Genomic DNA, 24,314 nt, shown 5'->3' with positions numbered 1-24,314 from the left:
AAGTGCTATAAAAGTAATTGCTATTATGCTGTTCAAAAGTAACTATTAGAAACACTTCTCATTCCTGTTATTAATTTACACATTCAAGGGCCAAATGGTTAAAGAGATAGGATCACCTGCAATCCCAGCAAAGTCATTAAAGCTGTTTTGCTCTTCAAACAAATGTCAAAAAACAGCAAGACTTTATTTAGTCTGTTAACTGCTAATCTTCCAAGTAGTTGAAACAAGAGCATCTGCAGAGCCTTAGGGTTTAAGCCTGAAACCAGTGATTAACACCAAAGGCTCTTCTTTTCTTTTAACCAGGATTTTCCTCAGGCTACATCATCAGCCCTGGGGCTACTGGAAAGTCCTAGCAATGGAAATATGGAAAGGTATATTTAGGAGTTTCCCAAATAGAAGAAAGACTTCATGGTAAATTTTGACCAATAATCACCATCCCCCCCGCCCCCCCCCCAAAGAACATCTGAGTGAAATTCACATCCATAACCCTATTTTGCTAATGGTAATAAGTTACAGCAAACACAGCCAACATTTATGGACATTTCATTATGTGTTAGACATTGTGCTAAGTATGCCAGGTCTGTTGCATTATGTAAACCTCAGAACTACCTTATGAAGTAAGTACAGGTTTTACAGGTGACAAAATTGAATGCGGAGAAGTTAACTAACTTGCTAGAAGTCTCACATGTAGTGTGTGCTAGAGCAGATTTCTAACCTAGGCCACCTGACAACAGAGCTCCTTATAATTTAGCTATGTCCTGCCTTCCTACACCCATAGAGCTGAACAAACATGAATCGTGCAACTCCCCACTGTGGCTTCTGGGCTGACTCAATGGTTCACGATCAATGAATCATGTATGAAACTGTTACTGTTGTAATTAGCTAGCTAATATTAATGATAGAAAGAGAGCAAAGGGAAGGCCAGACATTATAAGCATGACCATCTGGGCAGCTTCACCTGGAAGCTACACTTCAGGGTCCCCAGGGAATCACTGGAGGAAGTGGTCCATTAAAAGGGGAGATAGGCGCATGCACAGTGAAGTTGGGGTGACTAGGGAAAGTGCTTGTCTGTCAGTCCAACCTGAGAAAAAGCAATTGACTAGGGGGATAGAGCCACTGCAAGTGTGCAAAATCCTGAAGGGTTAATTGGTTACTCTCCTAATTATAATCCCCAGAAAAAGAATTCACTTGTTTTCTTGCTCTGCTCCTGCTTCCTTGTACTCTCTTGCTCCATGACCCTCACTTGCCATGCTCCTCTGTAATCCATGTGGTGGACTGCAGCTGGGAACACAAGCTAAGCTAGCCAGATGCTGGGCTGGACCGGACTTTAGTATGGAGCAGAAACTCTAGGCATTGGTTTTAATCCTAATCCTGCTGAAGACAAGAGTGGGCTTTTACTGGTGAGATGGAGGGAGATGGGACCTTGAAAGGGAACCCCCTTAATTTCACATCTATAATAATAAAAGCGCAATATGCTAATTAGACCAGACATTCTTCCAGACCACCTTCCGGACGAAGCTGGGGCTGCGAGGGTCGAGGCAAGCTGCCGCGGCTGCAAGGGCTGAGCCCCTTGCACGAATTTTGTGCATTGGGCCTCCAGTCATCAATAAAAGCTTTCCACAATACCTCACCCTCCCGTGGAGGCCTCAGGAAATTCTTTTCTCAATGGCACCTCAAGACCTCTACTCTACCAGTAATAGGAGGGGACACAGAGGGCACCCCACCAATATCAAAACACCTATTTACTATAATCAGAATTAGTAGTTAGTAGGTTAATCTAACTACTAATCTATCCTTATTCCATGGATAAGGAATCATGACAAATTATAAATATATTCAATCAGATTCTTTTGGTGTCCATGAGGATAGCTTTTATGTGCAATAAAGATTATATAAGGGGTTACATTGAATTTTAAGTAAATCTTTGAATTATTAAAGTAATAATATCAAAAATCTATTTTTCTTAAATGTTTTAACTTAAATATTATAATTACACAAATTATAATTATATATTATAATTATAGAGGCCTGGTGCACAAATTCATGCACAGATGGGGTCCTTCGGCCTGGCTGGTGATCAGGACCAATTGGGGCCATCTCACCCAGTCCCTTTTGGGGCTGATCGGGGCAGCTGGGCCAGAGGAAGGGACCTTGGGAGATTGGCCAGCAGGGGGGAGGGACCACAGGAGGTTGGCTGGCCACAGGAGGTTGGCTGTGGGAGTGTACTGACCACCAGGGGGCAGCTCCTGTGTTGAGTGTCTGCCCCCTGGTGATCCGTGCACGTCATAGCTGTCGTCCAGTTGTCTGGTTGTAACAGTCGCTTAGGCTTTTACTAGTATAGCAGCTTGGAGAAAGCTAGCCTGAATTTTATTATCTCTCACCATGATGAAATGAACATGCATGTGTGTGTTTCTAGTTGTTGGCCCTGCCTAATTGGAACCCAGAGTTTGAACTAACAAGCACAATAGAGACAGATAGAGAGCAGACTGACAGCTGTCGGGGAGAAATTCTAGGTGATAGTGTGGGAAGATTGAGCAGAAAGAAAAATATAATTTAAATAGTGATCACAATGCACACACTACATAATACTTAGGTTGAATCATATAGAATTGCCATATTTGACCACTTTTTACTTATGAAAATAACAATTCTATATTTTGATATACATACACATGACTTCAGCCTTTTATTGGTAGCCATGGTTTCATTCTGCAATTATGTTCATTGATTATTCCTATTAAGTTCACAATTATATGGATTATGGCTAAGTTAACTGTTGTTGCATAATGAACAACCTTAATGGCACATAACAATGAACACATGAGGCAGTCTGCTTTTGCACCAGATCTTTGGTCTGCTTCATGCATCACGTCTTCTCAGTGGCCCAGCAGCCTCCTGACGCATGTCCCTGTGGTGGCAGCATTAGCCATTCTAGAGGGCAAGCAACATATGCATGACTTCTGAAGCCTGGACACGGAATTGGCACAATGTCACTTCCAACATTCCATTCTATGGGCCAAAATCAGCAGGTAAGGCATGGATACAGGGAGGAAGTGAAGAAGTGAGGTCAGTAATACAATCTCCACAATGGCCTAGCATTAAAAGCAACACATTATCTCTTTATGTCACTGAAGGTTGCTAGGAAAGTACTTTCCTGAAAGGAAAGAAAAACATCATTGTCATCATCATCATCAACATTATCATCGCCATGATCTCTCTTCTGAAAGCTTTACATTTAATTTTTTGTAACAATTCTGTGGGCTAGTCACTATAACTACCCCCATTTATAGTTAAGGAAACTGAGGAACAGAGAAATTAGTTAAAAGGCTCATTATTTTCCAGGAAATGAAGACTATCTGGATGAATTTTAGAATGCACCATTCTGGCACAGAATCACGTATTGAAGGATGTGGCTATGTTTTAAAAGATTTGAACGTCTTGTCAGGGCACTTATCTGGCCATCGCACACTGATGGGGTTCTGTTGGTTATCTCCCCAGTTCAGTGGCTTCATCAATCAGGTCTGTTCTGGGATGCTTAGTCTATTTTTCTGCCTGAGAACAAGGGATTCAGGACTACCATCTACCATTGTACCTTTCCTTCTTAGTGATTTGTTTTGTTCATCCAGTATATCCCTCCTTTGAGCACACTGGGAGGATTGCACTAGACTTCTTGTCGGAAGACTTTATATACCTTTTACATATGATAAATTAATACATTTACTAGTCCTATCTACAGTACTTAACCCTTTGGTTGCGAGAATAGCTTTGCCCGGAGAGAACCAGACAGCTTGGGCCAGGGTGGAGCAGAGACACAGTGAATTCCTGAAGCATTCATTTAAATTTAAACCCAGGCAAACAAACAAACCACCACAGGCTAAGTCTGATCCTGTGTCAGAAATATGCTCAGTACTTTATTTAAAGAAGAATCAAGGCTTTAAAGATATATGTGATAATATATACATTCCCATAATTTTTGGTACATCCTTGTATATCATTAATTCTTACAGGAATCAAAAGAAGCTTTGAATTTAGTTTTTTAAAAATGTGCTCCCCCAATTTTTTAACTCAATTTTTTCTTTCCACCAATCCTTTGTATTAAAAGGTGTGTTTTTTTCCTGCACATATCAAATTGCAGCTTTTCCTCATAATATTTTAATTTCTAGTTGTTTAAGATTTATAAGTATGGCATAACTATGATCACTTTGTAAGTTACAGAAGTGTCTAATAACTATGTCATACATCTGAAATTACTGTAATACTGTATGTCAACTGTAATTTTAAAAAAGAATTAAAAATAATTGTTTATATATTCAAGAACTTGGAAAATGCTTCCTAATTAGTTCATCAACAATCAAGTTGCTTGGATGGCCCTCCATGTCAGGTGCTGGGCTGGCTGCTGGCTGAGTATACACAGCTCAGGGTACCTGTCTCCAACCAGTGTTTTAGGGTCACTTGGAAATCTTACCTTGCCATTCCCATAATGTGCAGGGTGGTTGACACAAGTTTCACTTGGAAAGAAATTCTGTGCCATTTTAGAACAGCGACCAAGAGCAGCTCTCTCCAGGCTCTTCCCAAAGCACCAAGGGAGTGCCACTCGCTAGTAACGTGTGAGTGGCTCCCATGAGGCTGTCCCTGTGAGGAGTCATTCTAGTCAGCAGTGTTTGGGCTTCTCAGCCTCACTGAAGTGGTATTTACTGGATTATAAGCTCACATCTCACTAGGAAGTGGAGGTGCTGTCTGTTCCATTCATCACAGACCCCCACACCCAGCTCGGATCTTAGCCTGAGGAAGGAGTATGACAAAGGCTGCGTGACACTGGGGTAAAGCCTCGCCTTCTCCTCAAGATGGATTATCTTGGCAAAACATTCACTTATTTTTCTCTATTTCAAAAACAGTTATTGTGGGATGGGCACTGTGCCAGGCATTGGAGATAAAACAGGAAACAAGAGAAGCGTGATCTCTCTTCCTGGAGGGTTTGGGGTGGAGAGTGATCATTGTTAACAAACTGCAAGTAAACTGACATGGAAGTAAAATAGTTTCAGATCGTGACTTGTGCTAAAGAGAAACCAAGGGGCGGATGAGATAGGGAATAAGTGGCAGAAGGAGGATGAGGAGGTCACACTTAGCCCCTCTCAGGGGTCTGTGAACAAGGCCCCCTCCTCAGACAGAGAATCGTCTAAATGAGTCGCTTTAAAAAATGATGGATGGAACCATGGTTTATGCACAACAAGGTTCTCTGGGACCTGACATTCTGCTCTCTAACTCCCAAAGCCCTGACATTCCTGCATGCGGGAGGCCCGTTATGCTGACAAAAACTTTTCTTCAAATGATATGACTTATGGGAATGCCTTCTGTGAAAATGTTCAGTTATTTAAAAAAAAGACTCTCAACCAGCACATGTCATGTTTTTAGTTTTTGATGCTATTTGTACGTGCTTCACACTGGTCTAGTTTTACACAGAGGCACTCCTATACTGATCATATGAAACCGTAAAATTAACGTGATTAATGAATTCTTTCTTCCCAGAAGGATCATGAGCAACTTGGTTTAGGTTAACTAGCAGGGTAACTAGCAGGGTGCCAGACTCACAGAAAATATTTAAAGATATCTGTTTGTTGGGTGCTATGACACCTGAAGAACCTGAAGTGCGGTAGCCTGGATACTCCATCGCTAGAGGAGCCACTAGTAAACTTATATTTATACAAATTATTCTCTGAGCAATTTCTTCAAACAAGTACTGTGTGTGTGTGCAAACATGGTGTTTTCCAGGAATATCTACTCTCTACAAAAGCAAAAAAAAATTTAGAGGGAAATTTAAGACAGTTTTAAGAACACAGTGAGCTGATTTTATAACCTCTTTCTCTTAGGGAGTGGAATTTAACATTTTCCTTATAGTGAGATCCACTGGGCTGTGCTGATGGCTGGTCACATGCTGTGTTGTCCATCAAGAGTGTCCACGTACACGCAGTCAAGCTGGCAGGACAATGCAGGGAATGTCAGGGAATAAAAGTTGAATTATGGACCACAACCCACCCTTTCTTGCCTGAACATAGGGCTGGAAGTGGAGAACCTCACTAAATGAACAGAGCCTGCCTGCCTAGGGCCTAAATAGGGAGGAGAAATCAACTTGGCAGACTTTTCCTACACATGCAGTGGGCCTCCAGCTCATAAAGAAAGCCCTGTGTCTCCTCATTCACCTCCGAGAGGTTCATTGTCAGGATGCCTTTCCTGCCTCTGACCAGCCGAGGGTGACTTGTAGAAGCAGCGTTTCAATAGCTAGGAGAAAAAAGAGAAGGGCAGAAATGGGAGAAGATACCTAACTGTGATTGTTATTTCCTTCCATCCTTTTCCTTCCTCCTTCTCATCCTCTCTCCCTTTATTGCATCCTTTGTTCATGTTTGCAAAAGTTTGGCTTACATAACTGCTCCTGTCATCCCTTGTGAAGGGGCAAGACTGTCAGTGATAAGATATTCCTGACAAATTGGACTTGGTACCTTGCTCCTATGTTGTGGCCACACGAACAAAGCGATGTATTCAATTTCTCTCTTTGAAGAGATGAGCAGCAGGTCCCAGAAGCCAGGCTGATGGGTGTCAATACCCAGGCAAGAGTCTCAGCCTGAAGCAACTCCCAGCAAATTGGGCCTGAGTCCAGGACAAACTCTTATGTTCCTTTGGAATTTGGGGAATCTTTATCTAGTTGAACAGATGGTGAGGGCTGGCTTTTGACATTTTTTTGTCCCTTGAGTGGTTTATTGAAGAGTAAAAATCTTCCCTGTAATTTTGAAGGTGAACTTTTTTTCCTATCCCTTTCCAAGATCACATACAAACTCCAGGAAATGATAGAGATGACTTGGTTAATAGTGTTTCTCAAACTTTAACGTGCGCATGGATCCCTGGAGGTGAAGATTCTACTTCCGAACGTGTTGGTGAGGCCCAAGAGTCTGCATTTCTGACAAGTTTCCAGGTAAGGCTGATGCTGCTGTCCTTTGTTCGAGAAGCAAAGGGCTATTTTGCTGTGATCACAGACAGAAATAATTTTAGTTTTAGAAGTATGACACTTCCTATTAGTATCATCAAGGAACATGGTTCAGAAACACTAGGGCAGGGGTCCTCAAACTACGGCCCGCGGGCCACATGCAAATACAAATATTGTATTTGTTCCCATTTTGTTTTTTTACTTCAAAATAAGATATGTGCAGTGTGCATAGGAATTTGTTCATAGTTTTTTTTAAACTCTAGTCCGGCCCTCCAACAGTCTGAGGGACAGTGAACTGGCCCCCTGTTTAAAAAGTTTGAGGACCCCTGCACTAGGGTGTGTAATGGGTGTGACGTCACTCTGATATAGCAGGGATACTGGTTCACTTGTGCTCCCTCTTGCCTCTGCTTTTCTTCTCAGATTTACCATTTTGCTTTTTGCAATAATTCATGAAATAATATGTACAAGGTGCCACGTGTCTCTCCCTAGAAAAGGGAATGATTTCAAAGATTTGTACTATAAATGTCATATCCTATATAATAAAAGGCTAATATGCAAATCGACCAAACAGGGGAATGACTGGTCACTATGATGCGCACTGACCACCAGGGGGCAGACCCTCAATGCAAGAGCTGCCCCCTGGTAGTCAGTGCACTTCCACAGGGGGAGCATTGCTCAGCCAGAAGCCAGGCTCATGGCTGGTGAGCGCAGCAACAATGGCAGGAGCCTATTCCGCCTCTGCGGCAGCGCTAAGGAGCAGCGAGCCCAGTGGTAAGGAGCCTGCACTAAGAAGCAGTGAGCAGAGAGGTAAGGAGTGAGCAGGCGGGCGGTAAGGAGTGAGGGGTCCCGGACTGCGAGAGGGCACAGACTGGGTTGAGGGATCCCACCCCCAACCCCCAGTACATGAATTTCGTGCACCGAGCCTCTAGTATATATATACACATTTAGAGAGATTATGAGTGAGATATACGAGTCATTTCTTTAGATATTTTATCTTTTAGAAAAGAATAGAAGCATTTTGAATGTCAATTTGGGCATGACTGTCCACAGTCTGGGTTGTTCAGGACCTGGAGACAGTAATATGGGAGTGTGTGTGAGTATATGTGTGTGTGAGCATGTGTGTGTGTTAATGTGTGTGAGTTTTAATGTGTGTGTTAATGTGTGTGAGTTTTAATGTGTGTGTATATTTATGTGAGTGTGTGTTAATGTGTGTGTGTGAGTTTGTGAGTGTGTGTATGTAAGTGTATATTTGTTTGAGTGTGTGTGTATTTGTATGTGTGTGTGTGTGAGAGAGAAACTGGGTTCAGGGAGATCTATTCTGAGAAGATGGAAAGCTGCATTTTCTGGCCTGGGTGAGCAGGAAGCGGTAGAGTGTACATGGGTAAGGTAGGTGAACATGCTTTTAAATTAGCCTGAAACACTAGCTGGCATAGATGTTTCCTGCTCCCCAGCAGTCACTAGGAGGGCCCTTAGGAGAGAGCTCATTATCATTCCCGAGGCATTCCGGAGTCCCTGGCCTCTAAGGAAGCGGCACCTGCTAGAAATCTGTGTTCCCCAACCTCCGTAATCCCTCAGCAAAGCCCTCTGCTCCCCACTCAGCAACAGCTTCACAGGATGTGTTTCTGCACTTTCTCCCCAGGAAGTGTCGGACCTCCACCAGCCTACCCGCTCAAGGGCACAGGGGCGGCCAGGCTGGGCGTCCTGGGCACTGCTGCAGAGGCCATCAGGCAGAACACAGGAGTGATGGAAAGGGAGAAAGGAGAGCGCGGGCTGCTGCTGAGGGCAGGGTATGGGGAGACTTCAGGGAGATTCAGGCAGAACAGAGAGGACGGGGGAAAGAAATGTACTAGCAAAGGACTGAGCTCTCACTTGTGGGACAGGCACTGCCTGAAGTACTGCTATTGTTATTTTCATTTTACAAAGAAGAAAGCAGAAACACAGCCAAGGTTAAATAATGGGCACCAGGTCACGTCCGTAGCAAGCAGCAGAGTTGGGACCCAGGCAGTCTGATTCGACTGCCCAAGCTCATAAACATCCTGCCAGGGTGGTTATGAAACAGAGCCGAAGGACAAGAGTGAGCCAAAGCCAGGGATGGACTGGTCAGAGGAGGCAAAGTGAGAAGGAAAGTGGAGAGTTCTCCACACTGTTGGGCCACATTGCAGGTGACGGCCCCTGAGACTGGAAATCAGGCTCCACACCTATACACTATGTGTGACAAGCTGGGCAAGTGCTTGTCGGGATTCTATGCAATAAGGTAGACGGAGCGCACGCCCTTTGGGCATTACTGAATGCTTTGTCTGAGGTAGTCTCTAAATGTTGAAGTCCTGTCTGTTAACAGGACGAAAAGGAAGCTTAATTTGACCCTTGCTCCTGTGTGCACGGTGAGCTGCTTTCCTTCTATTTTTCTGGCTGCTGTCCCTACGTTCCTGTTGGGTAGCACTGTCGTGTTATGGGGCTCTCGCTGCTCTGCTGATTTTTCTTATCAGAAAGAGTTGCTCATTTCCTTTCTTTCACAGGATCAGTGATCCTGGCCTTCCGAGCCTGACTTATTGATCGTCCTGTTAGTTGCTGCCATTGCTAGGAGGTGTCAGTGGCAGAGTCACCGCGATGAACCCGACAGCTGCTTGGATCCCAAGGACCACACTGTTTTCTGTCTTGCCATAGCAGGGTGATTCGCTCAAAGTCAAACTGAATTGATTCTCCTATTTTCTTTACAGTGACTGATAGCATCTCAGAGTTTACCCACCCGTGTTGTCACTGGCCCTGGTGCTGTGTGGAGGATGCTTTCCAAATGGATAAAGTAGTAGAGGAGACAGGGTGTGCACACCTGCAAGGAGAAGAGGCAGCAATCCCACCTTGTTTCCATCTCACCTGTGTATATGTTAACTCAGTATTATTCTGTGAAAGTTTAAAATCATCACCTCTACCCAGGACCTGTGTAGGCAGAGCAGAGACAGGCACAAGGCCTAGTGCCCTTTGGTCTTCCCTTTCGGGGGACCTGCTCTGCTATTCCCTACAGCCCCCCACTCTTGCCTTATTCCCTGCAGGTTGTTAATTAATCCTTACTTGAAATGTCACTGCTCCTAGCAGTGTTTGATTTTTAATAGAAAAAAAGTGATGAAAGAAAAGCCTGTAGAAGCCTAAAGGATACATCTTCTGGAGGTAGAACTTCAGGTTTTGGCACAAGAATTCTTAGCAACTGAAATTCCCAATTCTGGGACCTTCCACTTTGGATTCCTTCTGAAGTGCAGTAACTATTTAAATATATTAATCTGAATATAAAGCATGATGTAAACGTTCCAGTAACTGGGTACTGTCATTTGCTATAAAAGAAATGAAGGGGGAAAAGTCATTAGATTTTTTTAAAGCTGTTTTGTAAATGTCTCCATTACCATTATTCTGTCAAAGTTTAAAATCTTTAGGATTCAAATTTTTACTACAAAAACTAGTTCATGTTCTTCACATGCTGGTAAATGTTAAGGTCATGAGGTAACCTTTCCTTCATTCCTGCCTTTCTTCTTTCTGCAAATGTTATTAGGAACTAATTAAACTCCAGAAAAGTTATTATTAAACTCCAGACATGAGAGAGCATGGTTGCCACCCTCAGGGAACTCAGACTGGTTAACAACCTCCAACTTAGAAATCACCTCGTGTCTGAAGGCTTTCCCAGCTGTAGCCAGTCAGTGGTGTCTTCTCTATGTGTTCCTATAGCTTCCTGGTCTTACCCTTATTATAGAAATTCTCAGAGTGTGTTATAATTATGTTTTTTTAAAAAAGCTTTGTAATTTTATTGTTATTATTGTTTTATTATTTTCATTTTTCAGTTACAATTTGCATACAATAATATTTTGCTTTTGTTTCTCTCTAAATGAATGGAGTGTAAAGACCATGCCCCTTTCCTCTTTGTATCTTTTGGGATATAATTTTTAAAAAATATATTTTTATTGATTTCAGCGAAGAAGGGAGAGGGAGAGAGAGATGGAAACATCAATGATGATAGAGAAGCATTGATCAGCTGCCTCCTGCATGCCCCCTATTGGGGATTGAACCCCCTACTGGGCATGTGCCTCAACCTGGAATTGAATTTTCATACTAGTATGTCGATGCGCAACCATTGGGCCACACCAGCTGGACTGAGAGATAATTTTCCATGGCATTTCATATCAACTTTTATTATGGATTACCTTTTCAAGGATGTTTGTACAGTAAACAGCCTTGGAAGATGTAGTGTCTCACCCTAGGGCAGAGGGAAGATTTTTCCTTCTGACCAGGACAATAAAAATATCATCTTAGGGGTAAGGGTTGAGTAGATTTTAGCACCCCCTTTAAAAGATCGGGTTTCCTAAGCTCTGGGTTACTCAGCTGTGACACAAACCCATCATGTGTGCAGCACTCACCTGGGACTGCCTCCATCTCACCTGAAGTGAACTTGGGAGGGCTGGGGAGGGACATTGGTATGAATATGAAGCTCATATTGTCCAATGTACTGTGAGTTATCAAGTCTTTTCCTCTGACCCAAGGTCTTGTATCTTCTGCCAACATCAATAGCTTACAGGGAGGGCAAATCTCAGACCCTTCACTGTTATTGACAGTTTTTATAATACCTAGTATGTTGCCTGGCACAGTGTAGGGGAGTGAACTGAATGTTCAGTGTGTGTACATTTAATTTAATTGAAATTTTATTTTACCTATAGGGCGAATGTTTTCAACAATATTTTTCACTTACTAGCTGTATTATCTTGGTAAATTTCTTAATCTGCCTCACCTCAGTTTCCTTATGTGTAAAATGGGAAGAATAGAAGTACCTGCATTATAGGTTTGTGGTAGGTGTGGAGATGCACTGCCTTTGGGGAAGGACTTGTCACTCAGCTGTAGGGACAGCTTGCACAGTCACACCACCTGAGGTCATAGCCCTCCCTGGGCAGTCTGCATCCAGTGACTGAGCAATGCTTTGAATGGGTTGAATAAGCAACAACCATTCAGGTTCCACAAGGGACAACTGTTTGGGGCAATTATTTGCTTCGGAACCCCCTGCTGGATTGTCTGCACAACAATTTTATTTCTCCCTCCTTGCAATTGTGTTTCCTTTTAAAGATTTTCCTGTCCTTTTCCAGGTGTTGATCCCTAAAACATCTCACTTTTACACTCCCTCCCTGCCCCAAACTCTGTCCCAATATCAGCCGCAGGAGCACACCTGCATCAGGATCATTGAGGTGGTGAGAGTCAGAGCATGCAAATCACTCAGAGCAGCGCTTGCGCATGGTGATGCACATTAAATACCCACTTAGTATAGTTACCACTAAAATGATGGTGGTGATGAACTATGTGGAACACCTGGAAGCATGGCTCCTGCAACTGAGAATGTTTGTGCTCCCCTGAGCGTGTCTGGTAAAGAGCACAAGGGAGTCATAAAGTAACTTAAAGCCATACAATAAGGTGACGAGTTGAAACAATCAGATAGATATTCAACCTGGAGATGGAAAGCTGACGAAGAACCTGGTATCTGTCTGACAATATTCAAAAGGCCGTGATCTGGAAGCGAGATTAGATTTATTTTAGGCAAACACAAAAGTGAAGACTTGGGAAGCTCTTGATCATAGCTGCTTAGAGTCCAGGCTCTCGAAGGAGAGACCCCTGTCAAGGATATTGTCGAGAGGACTCAAGGTCTTGATGAGGATGAGCAGGATGGGTATAGACCTGATGTTCGCTGAGATTACTGATTGGAAGAACATTTGGAAATGCATTATTTTAACTTTCTATAGGAAGCAGAACATTCATGTTTGTTTTCTCAATATTTCCAAAACAAGTATCTTAAGAGTTGTTGGCTGTGCACTGTTGACACTGAGTGGCAAAGTTTTAATTTCTGCTGTTAGTTTAGTGCATGTATTGTAATATGTGTGATCAACTAGACAGCTAAATATCTACAACTTCATTGTAAAATAGAATGCCTGGAGCTGTGGAACTTGAAAAAAATAAAAGTACTAGCAAGAGATGCTGTTGAAAAAGTTCCTGGAGGGTAGGGGGATTAGGACACTGTGGGGAAAATCCTTTTTGTTGGGGGAAGAAGACTTGAGTCTTCTTTTGGTAAAGTAGATGTGAGGTAGAGATCCTGCTCCTGACTGCTCTGGATGTATTTCCTGCCCCCATTTTAAAAGTTGCTGGGGAAGAGGTGAGCAACTTCGCCAAAGAGCCTTCCGGGGACATGATGCTCTAGACTTTGAGAACTTTCCTTTAAGTTTGAAAGCTATTAAACTTCACTTGATGTACTAGGGTGAAAGCGCCTGGAAGGAAAGTCATGTTCTGAATTCTGAGCTGGGAATGCACGCTTTCGAGAGGTTCTAGAGAGCAGTGCTCACAGCACAGCACCTGGCTGACTCAGCATTCCTGGCATCATAAAGAGGTTTGGTAAGTGGGGGTGTAGGGTGTCGGTCACAGAGAAAGGCACAAATAGCATCATTTACCCAGGCTCACCTTAGTCACACATTTTTACCTTCTCTCAAGCCCTGGCAATGCCCTTTGTCCCCCCGTAGTCCTGAGGATGGTATGCTGTTGTCAAACACCTTGATTATGGGCTTCTCTTCTTTGGCACTGGGCAGGCTATGTAGACAACTGGAAAGGAAGGTCATCACCTGCAGCCAGTTCTGGTTGACATCACGATCAGCTGTTTTGTGGCAATTTGGGTGGAGTGAAGTTATACATAATAAAGTCTCTCTCTCTCTCTCTCTCTCTCTCTCTCTCTCTCTCTCTCCCTCCCTTTCTCTCTCTCCACCACTCCCCCCCTCCCCCCCACATATTCATTGTAAAACTAGATGATTCCAGTCCATATCAAACTGATTTCTTGGGTCAAGGTAGGGACTTCTCAGAAGAGCCCTTTTGTGATGTTCTGATGCGCACACACATGTTTTCAGCTGGAGGTAGTGCTAGTAAGTGCCCTGCAAGCTCAGTGGGGCTCCTAGGCAAACTGGCCCATCCCCTTTTCTTTAGTTATGTTAACCTGACAGACACATTTCACTTTTCCATCCTATATCTGCTGGATTTCTCTTGGGCAATCATTGCCAGGTTTAACATAAAGGGTCCTGTCTCCTAGGAAGTTTCCAATGATGCATTGTGTGAGGAGACCTGAGGCAGTTAGAACACTGGGAAGAGGCTTTGCCTTTTTCTCCTCTCTTCTGAGAAACTGACACCAGAACCTGGAATCTGCGTAGCTAGCTCACGCCCAGGTCACTAAATTACTGCCGGACTCTATGATTTTTGGCAGCAGCAGCAGCAAATATGATTAAGGATGATGCATTTCAGGGGACTGAGGAGACTTTCTCATGTCTTTTCTTTGAATCACTAATAAGCAGGACTGACCCTCTTTGAATAAAACCCCAGGACTTCATAGACTTATTATAAAAAGGGAGTGAGATCCTGGTGAGAAAATAAAGATATTCTCCAGATAAGTGGGAGTGCCTAGGAGTGGATTAATTTAAGTACTAAAGGGGATATAACCCTTTTTTAATAAGGTGGAATATGCTAGATGCCACTGGTTAGGATAAGCTAGCTCACGACAGAATCTACAACCACGCATACCATGACATCGTGAGAATCCAATGAGCCTGATTGGATTTTAGTTAAGCTAAATATCATACCCAAATTAATATTAACCACCATATCAGTCCTTCGTCATGGTGTATACGTCTATCTCCTTTGTTAGTTTAAGACCCTTCTTTAGGTGGTGAGTGTTCCCTGGAAAGGTGAGATATTCAGTCATAAGTCAATAAATTTCAAGCACAAAGATATTTGTTGAAAAACCTCAGCTTCAAAGTCTGATGAGAAGTTGGCGAGTCAAGGACACGAGGGCTTACTTACTTTTTTAGGCACCAGAGAAAAAGGGCATTGAAGGTGCTCCCACTACAACGACACCCTCAGTGGGCGCCACTGTGATAAAGGAAGCAAAATGAGTTAAAATTCAAACCACAGGGGAGGATTATGAGACTATTTGTAGAGAAGTCAGAACAGAAGCTCCTGCTTAACTCTCCCTGTAAGTTCTCGCCAGACAGTGTATAAACATTTAACTCAAGGAACAGAAGTAAATCGTGCCCACCATCCTGGTGATAACATACTACCCGCTATTCTGATGTTTTCCCAAATACCCGGCAGTTGTGTGTAGTAACTTCTCTATCCTTTGAAGTAACTAATAGGAATGTCTTTGAGGAAGGTCTTTTAATGTGAAATGCTGATTCCAGAAGCTTCCTATTGTGTGGAAATATGCTGCGTATACGCTCAACTAGCTACATAGAGTCTGGGGGAAAAAGATAGAAAGAAAAAAGAAAAGGAAAAGACAGACATTTCATTCCATTTCTCCAGGTGTTTCCCTTCACATTAACTTGACTTAGACAATTGTCTCCCAAAGGTGTAACACTTTTGATCACTAATCAGTAGATAACACAGCCAGGGGAAATAGAGACTAGATGAAATAATAGATTTGAGCCTCTGGATTTTCCCTTAGCCATTATAAAGGTAGGAAAGGGACCAGATCAAAAAATAAAAAAATCCAAACAAAAATATGAATTTGTCCATAGAGCTACCACATGCACTTAATGGAAAGAAGCCCAGAACATACAAGATTAGTTTTTTAAAACTTTTTTTGGCAAATTTTAAATGTTTTAAATGCTGTGTAGGCAGGAAAACAACTAGGGATGGTGTATCAACCATAGTCTGCATTTTTTTTAACCTTTAAAGCAATATTTTAAATACTCTGTAGTGAATTCATTCTACCTTGACAAAGCAAGTGTATTGGAATAGTTTCATAGCAGCATTGTTCTTAATAGTAACAAACAGGAAATTATTGTTTCCACCAGTACACTGTGTAAATCAGGAATAGGTAAACTATGACCTGTGGGCCAAATCCAGTCTGCAATCATGACTTCTAAAAATCTAATTTAGTTTATTTTCAAATTGGAGTACAGCCATACCTGTCAATTATTTATTGTGCAAGGCAGAATTGAGTGGTTGTGAAAGAGACCATGTAACTCACAAAGCCTGAGATATTTACTGTATGATCCTTTGCAGAAAAACATTTGCCAACCACTGATATAAATAGTTGCATAAATGTTCAATGGGATACTACCATTAAAAGAATACAAAAGATTGATATATAATGACATGAAAAGTTATCTGCTATCAAGAAAAAGTGAATCAAAATAGAGTGGTATAAGTATAGAGATCCCATTTGCCTAAAAACAAAGAATATACTAGTAAATATACATTGTAATTTTCTGAAAGAGTATATAAGAAACTTTACAGTGATTACCCCTAGAAAGTGGATGTAGAAGGTAGCATTGGGGAGAGGGAAAGGGGAGGGAGGAAGAGAGAAATATTTATTTGATATTCTTTTCTATCATTACATTTTTAAAAATATGCTTTTTTAATTGATTTTTTGAGAGAGAGGAAGGGTGAGGGAGAGAGAGAGTTAGAAACATTGGTGAGAGAGAAACGTTGATCATCTGCTTCCTGCATGCCCTCTACTTGGGATCCAGCCTACAACCCAGTCATTTGCCCTGACTGGGAATTAAACAGGCAACCTCTTGGTGCATGGGACCAACTGAGCCACAACACTGGGTTAGCATTAAAGTTTTAAAAATTTTAAATTTTCATATATTACATTTATATTTGAAAATAAAGTAAATTAAATTTATAGAAGTCACGGGCATTTGTTAAGAACATATTTTTTTGTAGCATGAATTAATATAATGTCTAATGGCATAATAATAATGTCAGTCTTTTATCTTGTGGCTATTTTTATTGAACATCGATGTAGTTTATTCTATTTATTTTAAATAGTAAATAGAGTGTTTCTCACATTTAAAGATTTACCTACAATTTTAGGTTCACCATTTGCTTTAGGTGAGTATGATTTACCTCTTCATTAATTTAGTGAAATAATTAAAGCATTTTATCCCAATTACATATTTAGATCTTTTTAATTTATTTTTCACTATGAGGAATTTCACATAATGGTTGTGTTTTCCAATGTAATTTATAAAGCACTATTTTAGACCCCACTTGAGTCTTTAAATTTTTTTCCTATTGAAGATTTTTTAATTTAAATTAAATTTATTGGGGTAACATTGGTTAATAATAAGTTTCAGGTGTACATCTGTCAGAGCCAGTCAAAGCACTGCTCAGCATTCCTGCTCTGAGTTCTTCTGCATCCATATATTCTTCTAAATTCTTCCCGACTACACCAGGGCTGGTTCCTACTTGAACCCTGTCCATTGTACTAACTGTTGAGAGCTTAGTCCAAGTTCTTCCTTTATCTTCTGTTCACTAGTTACAGGTGTCAGGTCCGAGCCTCTCTGCCTGGGGGTCGACCTCCTAGGACGCCGGGTCTTAGATGGAGAAGCCATGAGAAATTGTGGGTATATAAGAATGAGTCTTTATTGCAGAAGCCAGTGGTCATATAGCCATCAGACAACACAGTCCTTCACAGCAATCCCATATAGGCAGGCAGCTGGACACTGGCTGGTGAACAGATACATCCTTCCCACAAAGCAGTATTAGTCTCTGTATCCACGGCTGTTATCTGAGCAGTTGCATGCTGCCTCTAAACTCACCACCTTACATTGTAGCGGTATCTGAGCTCTCCGCGTTAGAGCTACAGCCTCAGTAGTCTCTCCAACCTCTCTGGCTCAGCAGCTTCTCCTGTCTCCCCTGCTCAGCACACTGGCTGGTTAACATGGTAGCTATATCTGAGCTCTCTATGAGCTTTTAGCCTTACATCATGGCGGTACCAGCTCTCAGCTCTGTCTGAGCTCTCTAGCTTTTCCCCTTCCTAACTGCTCTCTCTCTCTAGCAGACTAGCTGGACAGTAACCTGTATATTAATCCAGAGACAAAGAAGGCTAGTTTCCCACAGTGACATCAATCATTTTGGCTACAGAAGGGCACACAGGTGCAGTATACCATGGGATTGTACCTCCTTGTGGTTTCTCAGCCTGATTAAGATTCCCATGTTCAGGGTGGCCTTGGATGTCTGGTGTATTAACAAGGCCTCTGCTTCACTGGCCTTGACTATTAGGCATCTAGGCATCTCTGGCATGGTTCCCACAAGATCTTAACAATATGACATATATACACTCTATTGGGGTCTTCACCACTCAAAATCCAGAATCCTCTGTCACCATACACTTGACCCCTGTTCCTCTTCCCCTCCTCATCCCAAGTATTTTTAAATTTTTAAACGTTTTTTGTTTCTTATTTTATAGGAAAAAATTTGATTTGGGACAAATTTAAATACTACTTGATTTTTTTTTAATCTGCAAAATGGAAAGAAAAATGCCACCAAACTTACCAAAATATTTTTTGTGTGTGTTATAAAGAATTTTTTAGTGTTCAACCAATTAGCAATTTTTTAAACACACAATTTTGGCACAGTTGTAGTGCAATTAAAAACTGGACAGTCCCAAGAAGGATTTTTGATGGTAAATGTGCATGAAACTAATTAAAAGGCATTGTTCTAAAATATCTAAATTCTGGAATTTTAGACTCTTTAACCGTAAATGATCCTAGGAAAGTTGCAATCCACTGTGAAAAATTAGAGAATATGAGCTTTAAATAAAGATAATATCAAAGGTCCCTTTCAGCATGAACACTATTTTTTTTGAGCCAGTGACTCTGCTTTTCATCTCTAAAATGGGGATGGTTATATTTGCTCTGCCAATTTTTGTGCAAATTAAATGGATTAATGTATACTAGAGAAATTTGTAAATTCTAAGCTTGCATACCAGAACTTTTCAAAATATGGTATATAACCACTGTTAGTTTGCAAGATGATTTTCAGGGGGATGAAAAATTTTGTATTCTAATGATTTTTTTTACATTTACTTTTTATTTATGGTGAGTGATATGTTACATGCATGGTAGCTTCCTTTGACATTAGTTTCCAGAGTAAAAATGTAAGTCAAAATAGAGAAAAATATTAAATAACTCATACTATAGGTGGAACACAAATTTAACAAAAATCATGATGACCTTATGCGAATGATTAAATTCAGGAAACATTGCATTATAGAGACATAAATTTGTATTTTCAGATTTTGCCTTGGTTCTCAATTGGCGTTGTTTAATCTGCTATGGCTGCAAACATGCTGTGATAATACAAGACATATGGAGCCCTTTTGCAGTAAAGGAATAGAGAAAAAAAGCAGATGCTTGCAGCATTTAGGAAAGGAACCCTGTTATAGTTGAAATGCTGGCCCATGTGGGGTCCATAGTCTGAGGTTAGCGTAGGTTGCACTGATTTCACTGCAACAATAAGAAAAACACAGTTAAGTAGAGGATTGAAAGGTATACTTCTAATTAAAAATGGTGGCAGAGTAGGAGGATGGTGCACAGACATGCTCCCAGGAACAAGCTGAAATTACAACTGAAATACAGAAAGGCTTCCTGAATAATCAATGGAAAACTCACAGGAGAGAACCCTGATACCCGAGGACCAAAGGTGGAGACCACATAGAGACTAGTAGGAGGGGTGGAGGCGCGAAAGGGCTGGCCAGGCACCCAGATGGCAACTGAAGTCCTGGAGAGATATCTCAGCTGTGTATATGTGTGTGTGTGTGTGTGTGAGAGAGAGAGAGAGAGAGAGAGAGAGAGAGAGAGCAGGGGCGGGGGGCGGCTGTGGGGGGAGGTGCCACTGAGAACTCTGGGATCTAATCCGGAAGCTGAGCTCCTCAACAGAGAACACCAAATCTGAGGAGGGTACCCACATAACATCTAGCTGTGAAAAGCAGTGGGGAGCTGTCTTGCCAGGGATTGGCAGCTGAAAGTTCAGGCACCCCCTTAAAGGGCCAATGCACAAAAATTCCTTGTGGAGCCACCAACCTTGTGCTTTGGCAGAGGGAGGGTGAAATGGATTGGAGCTGTGAGAGCAGAACCCAGGACTAGGAACTTGGGGAATAGAGCTCAGAAGGCAGACACCCCAAGTTTTCTGAGCTGAGATATTCCCTCACACAGTGGAGGATATCTTTCCCACATAAACATCTGCCTTGGCTGGGGGGGAAGACAGTCAACACACCCTATTGGAAAACACCTCGCTCTGGGGCCACTTAAGAGATTAAAAGTAACAATTAGCCTCCAGGCAGAAGCAACTGCCCCACCCTGCTGAAAAAACTGTCCCCACACCTGAGGACAATTGCCTGGGGGCAATTCAAGTCAGAAATCCTATTAGTCTGTAGACAGAAACAGTCTCTGGAGTCTTTGAGTTTTGCCTGATCCAATTAGTCAGAAACAGTCTTTAACGCTGTCCTGCACTAGAGATTGAGAGGTATAGAGGATCTACCTAAAACATAGTCACAAACCCAAACAGACAACCAAAATGAGGAAACAAAGAAACAACACCCAGATGAAAGAACTAACGGATTCTTCAGAAGAGATAAATGAAGCAGAGATAAGAAAATTATCTGAAATAGAGTTCAGAGTAATGATGTTAAAAATGCTCAGCAGTATGAAAAAAGATATAGTAACTATGAAAAAAGAACCTTCTGAGATAAAGAATGACATAATACAAATAAAGAACACATTGGAAGGAATACACAGCAGATTAGGGGAAGCTGAGGATTGAATCAGTGAATTAGAAGACAGAGTTGAAAATATCACTCAATTAGAGAACCAAAAAAAGAGAAAACAATGAAAAAAACAGGAGGACAGCTTAAGGGAGCTGTGGAAAAATGTGAAACGTAACAATATTAGAATAGTAGGTGTACCAGAAGAGGCAGAAAGAGAGAAAGGAATAGAGAAGTTGTTTGAAGAAATAATGGTAGAAAACTTCCCTAACCTGGTAAAGGAAAAAGTCACATAAGTTCAGGAGGCATTGAGAACCCCAAATAAGAATAACCCAAACAGACCCCCACCCAGACACATCATAATTAAAATGCCAAAAATTAAAGACAAAGAGAGAATCTTAAAGGCAGCAAGAGAAAAGAAAACTGTCACCTACAAAGGAGTTCCCATAAGGCTGACACCTGATTTCTCATCAGAAACTCTACAGGCCAGAAGGGAATGGCATGAAGTACTCAAGGTAATGGAAAGCAAGGATCTGAGACCAAGATTACTATATCCAGCAAGGCTATCATTCAAAATAGATAGTTAAATAAAGAAATAAAGAGCTTCCCAGACAAAAAAAAAAGCTAAAAAAGTTCATCACCACCAAGCCAGCATTACAAGAAAAGCTAAAAGGATTTCTGTAAGGGATTGCTGAGAAGAAGAAACAGAGAGAGAAACCTAGCCATACAGAATTAAAATGGCTATAAATAAGTACCTCTCAATAATAACCCTAAATGTAAATGGATTAAATGCTCCAATCAAAAGGCATAGGGTAGCTAAATGGATACAAAAACATGACCCAACTATATGCTGCCTACAAGAGACCCACCTCAAAACAAAAGACATACACAGAATGAAAGTGAAGGGATGGTAAAAAAATTTTCCATGCAAATGGAAAAGAAAAAAAAGCTGGAGTAGCAATACTCATATCCAACAAAATAGACTTTAAAAGCATCATGCTAAGTGAAATAACCCAGTCAGAGAAAGATAAATATATGATCTCACTCATTTGTGGAATATAATGAACAACATAAACTGATGAACAAAAATAGAGCCAGAGGGGGAAACAATATACTAGAATATAATAGAAGTAATCCTGTTATTTGCAGATTTTTAATATTTCCTACAAGTTTTGTGATATCAACTGTACTATGTCAGTACAGTTTTGGTAATATTATTATACTTAAAATCCTTTTATTCTTAAACTAGTAATGTTTATTGCATGTAATATTATTATATTTAAAATTGTTTTTCTTGAAATAAAAAAAACTGAGAAAAAAAAGAAAAGAAAAGTATACTTCTAGAAAAGACTTACACTTCTGAGAAATTAACTTGTGGCTTATTATAGTAAAGAATATTCTGGGGAAGTATGATGAGCAAATCCAACTGTTTGTCTGGCCAAACTCCCACAGATCAGCCAGCCCAGTGAGTCATCATTAAAGTTGCTGGAATTAGGTAACGGCAGCAAATAAGAGAGGGGAGCAGCCTTAGGAAACCCACCTCTCTGTTCACAACCTAAAGCTCCTGGAATTCTGCATGAATATGACTTTCATGACTTTCGGTGATAGTGGCAAACCAAACTCAGGCTGGAGGAAGTAAGAGTTGGGTCAGAGTGCACGTCTTTTTCTGTGACATGAAAGCAAAAATGTCATGTTCATAACATAGTGGTACACTCACACAGGCCTTTCATCCCAAGCCTTTCCTATTCTGCCCAGCGGAGAGCTCCCAAGGCAGAGAGCCCTTTTCCAGGGTGTCTGCACATTTTTACCTCTCTTTTCCTCAGCCCACCTGAAAAGAATACATTTTGTTCCCTTGTTTAATCTCATGCCCTTGCTATAGGAGTATCAAGCAAGCTACTGCATTGAAAGTTGAGGACTCCCAGACTCACAGGGATCCAATCTCTGCCCTTCATTTAGGAAACGGAACTTCATGATCTCTAGTACATGCTTGTGTGACTGATTTTTTTTTTTATGTCTCTGCAAATTCAGATGACTAAGGAACTGCTCATGCAGCAATTTAGAAACAAAATGGAGTATCCACTTTATTTATTTAAAAAATTCTTTGAAGCCTGCCATTTAACCCCAGCAGGGAAGTTGGGATTTTTCAGCCACACATAGTGATTTTATTCCTCTGGAGGCTTATATGAATAATTAAGCTCTTTCAGAAAAGAGAGCAAATAGAATTCTGCAAGGTAATCAAAAGCGGATATGCTAATTTGGGTCTATATGACTATTTTTATCAGAAAGAACATTAAGCTTAGATCACTTATTCATCTAAGTTAAGGAAATTGGAAAAGGGAGCAAGACTAGCAAATTACCTTTGCTGATGGTCAAAACCAGCCCTAGCTTGGACTCCTTCTTAATCATCTTTTTCAGCATAAAACCTAGTTACTAGGATACGGCCGTGTGGCAGCATCTTTATTAGAAATTGTGTGGGAGAAAAAAAGGTCAGAGGCTCATTTCCAATAATGGTTTGACAAGGAATACAGAGAAAAGGGCAGGAAGGAATTGAGGTTTGTGGTGTTTCCCTAAATCAAGATTTTGAGATAATAGCACTTATCTGAGTGGGAAGGCTCCAGGAATGCAATTTATTAATCTCAGGGTTGAAAGAAAAAGAGACATGAGAGCATATCATCATCAACATTAAGACCAGAAAGCCTAAAAGGATATGTAAATATCCTTCTAAAGGATCAGGTAAATGCCAAAATCTCAGGTAAAGTACAAAAATGCTATCACTGATGAAAATTGTCTTTATCTCTGGCTAAATCCTAGAGCTCTATAATTATATAGGTAGAAGTCACACCTCCAAATATCAAGATTTGAAAATAGTCAGTGGCTGAGTGGCTTAAGCATTTAGAAAACTTCACAAGATCCAAGTTGCTTTCCTTAGAGAAGGTCTACAAGGTCATGCAACCCCATGACTCTGCAATGCACCCGCCATTCCCTTTCCTGGGAGGAGCGAACAAGAAGGTGGAGAGAGTCTGGAAGTCCTTCCACATAGAAATATAAGCAGGGCATTGAGATTTCTTCCAAAATATTATTATACTTTGGATGTCTACAATTTTAGATATTTTTAACAGTTAAAAATTGATTCTAATACTTATAAATTTATTTGTGTGATATATATGCATATATATTTTTCATCCCTTCTTCTTTGAAATTTTTCTATTACTGTGGTAAATTGAATTATAGTTCCCAGTTATTACCTTCATCATACTAAAGGATTTTACATACTTGCTCTTTGCCACAAATTTCGTAGTATCTTCTCTACAGGTGGAACATACATCCTTGTCCCATTAACTTTGACCATCTGGTCATGTGACATGCTTTGGTCAGTGGAATATGTGTGGCTACGAGGTAAGCCAAATCTGAGCAGAAAATTTAAGTAAGCTTGTGCAATTTGATTCCATCTACCCTTGACCATCTGCCCTCTGCCCTGAGTACACCAGGACCTACGTCTGGCTGCTCCTTCACTAGATCCCAATGTGAGCAGACTCAGAGCTGGCCCCATGGGATCCAGGTCAGCCTCAGGTAAGCCCCTACCTGGTTACCTATGTAACCAACACAGCTGCTGCTGCCCCGCATCTACACTAATAAAAGAGAAACATGGTAATTAGCGTACGACCGCTACCCTTTTCATTGGCTAATCAGTGAGTATATGCAAATTAGCTGTCAGCCAAGATGGCGGTTAACCGCCAACAAAGATGGCGGCTAATTTGCATACATAGGCGCAATGATGGGAGGCAAAGGGGAAAG

This window comes from Myotis lucifugus, unplaced genomic scaffold, assembly GCF_000147115.1.
Source record: "Myotis lucifugus unplaced genomic scaffold, Myoluc2.0 scaffold_22, whole genome shotgun sequence".
Lineage (NCBI taxonomy): Eukaryota > Metazoa > Chordata > Mammalia > Chiroptera > Vespertilionidae > Myotis > Myotis lucifugus.
The sequence above is the reverse complement of the archived record's forward strand: the minus strand, read 5'-3'. Positions refer to the sequence as shown.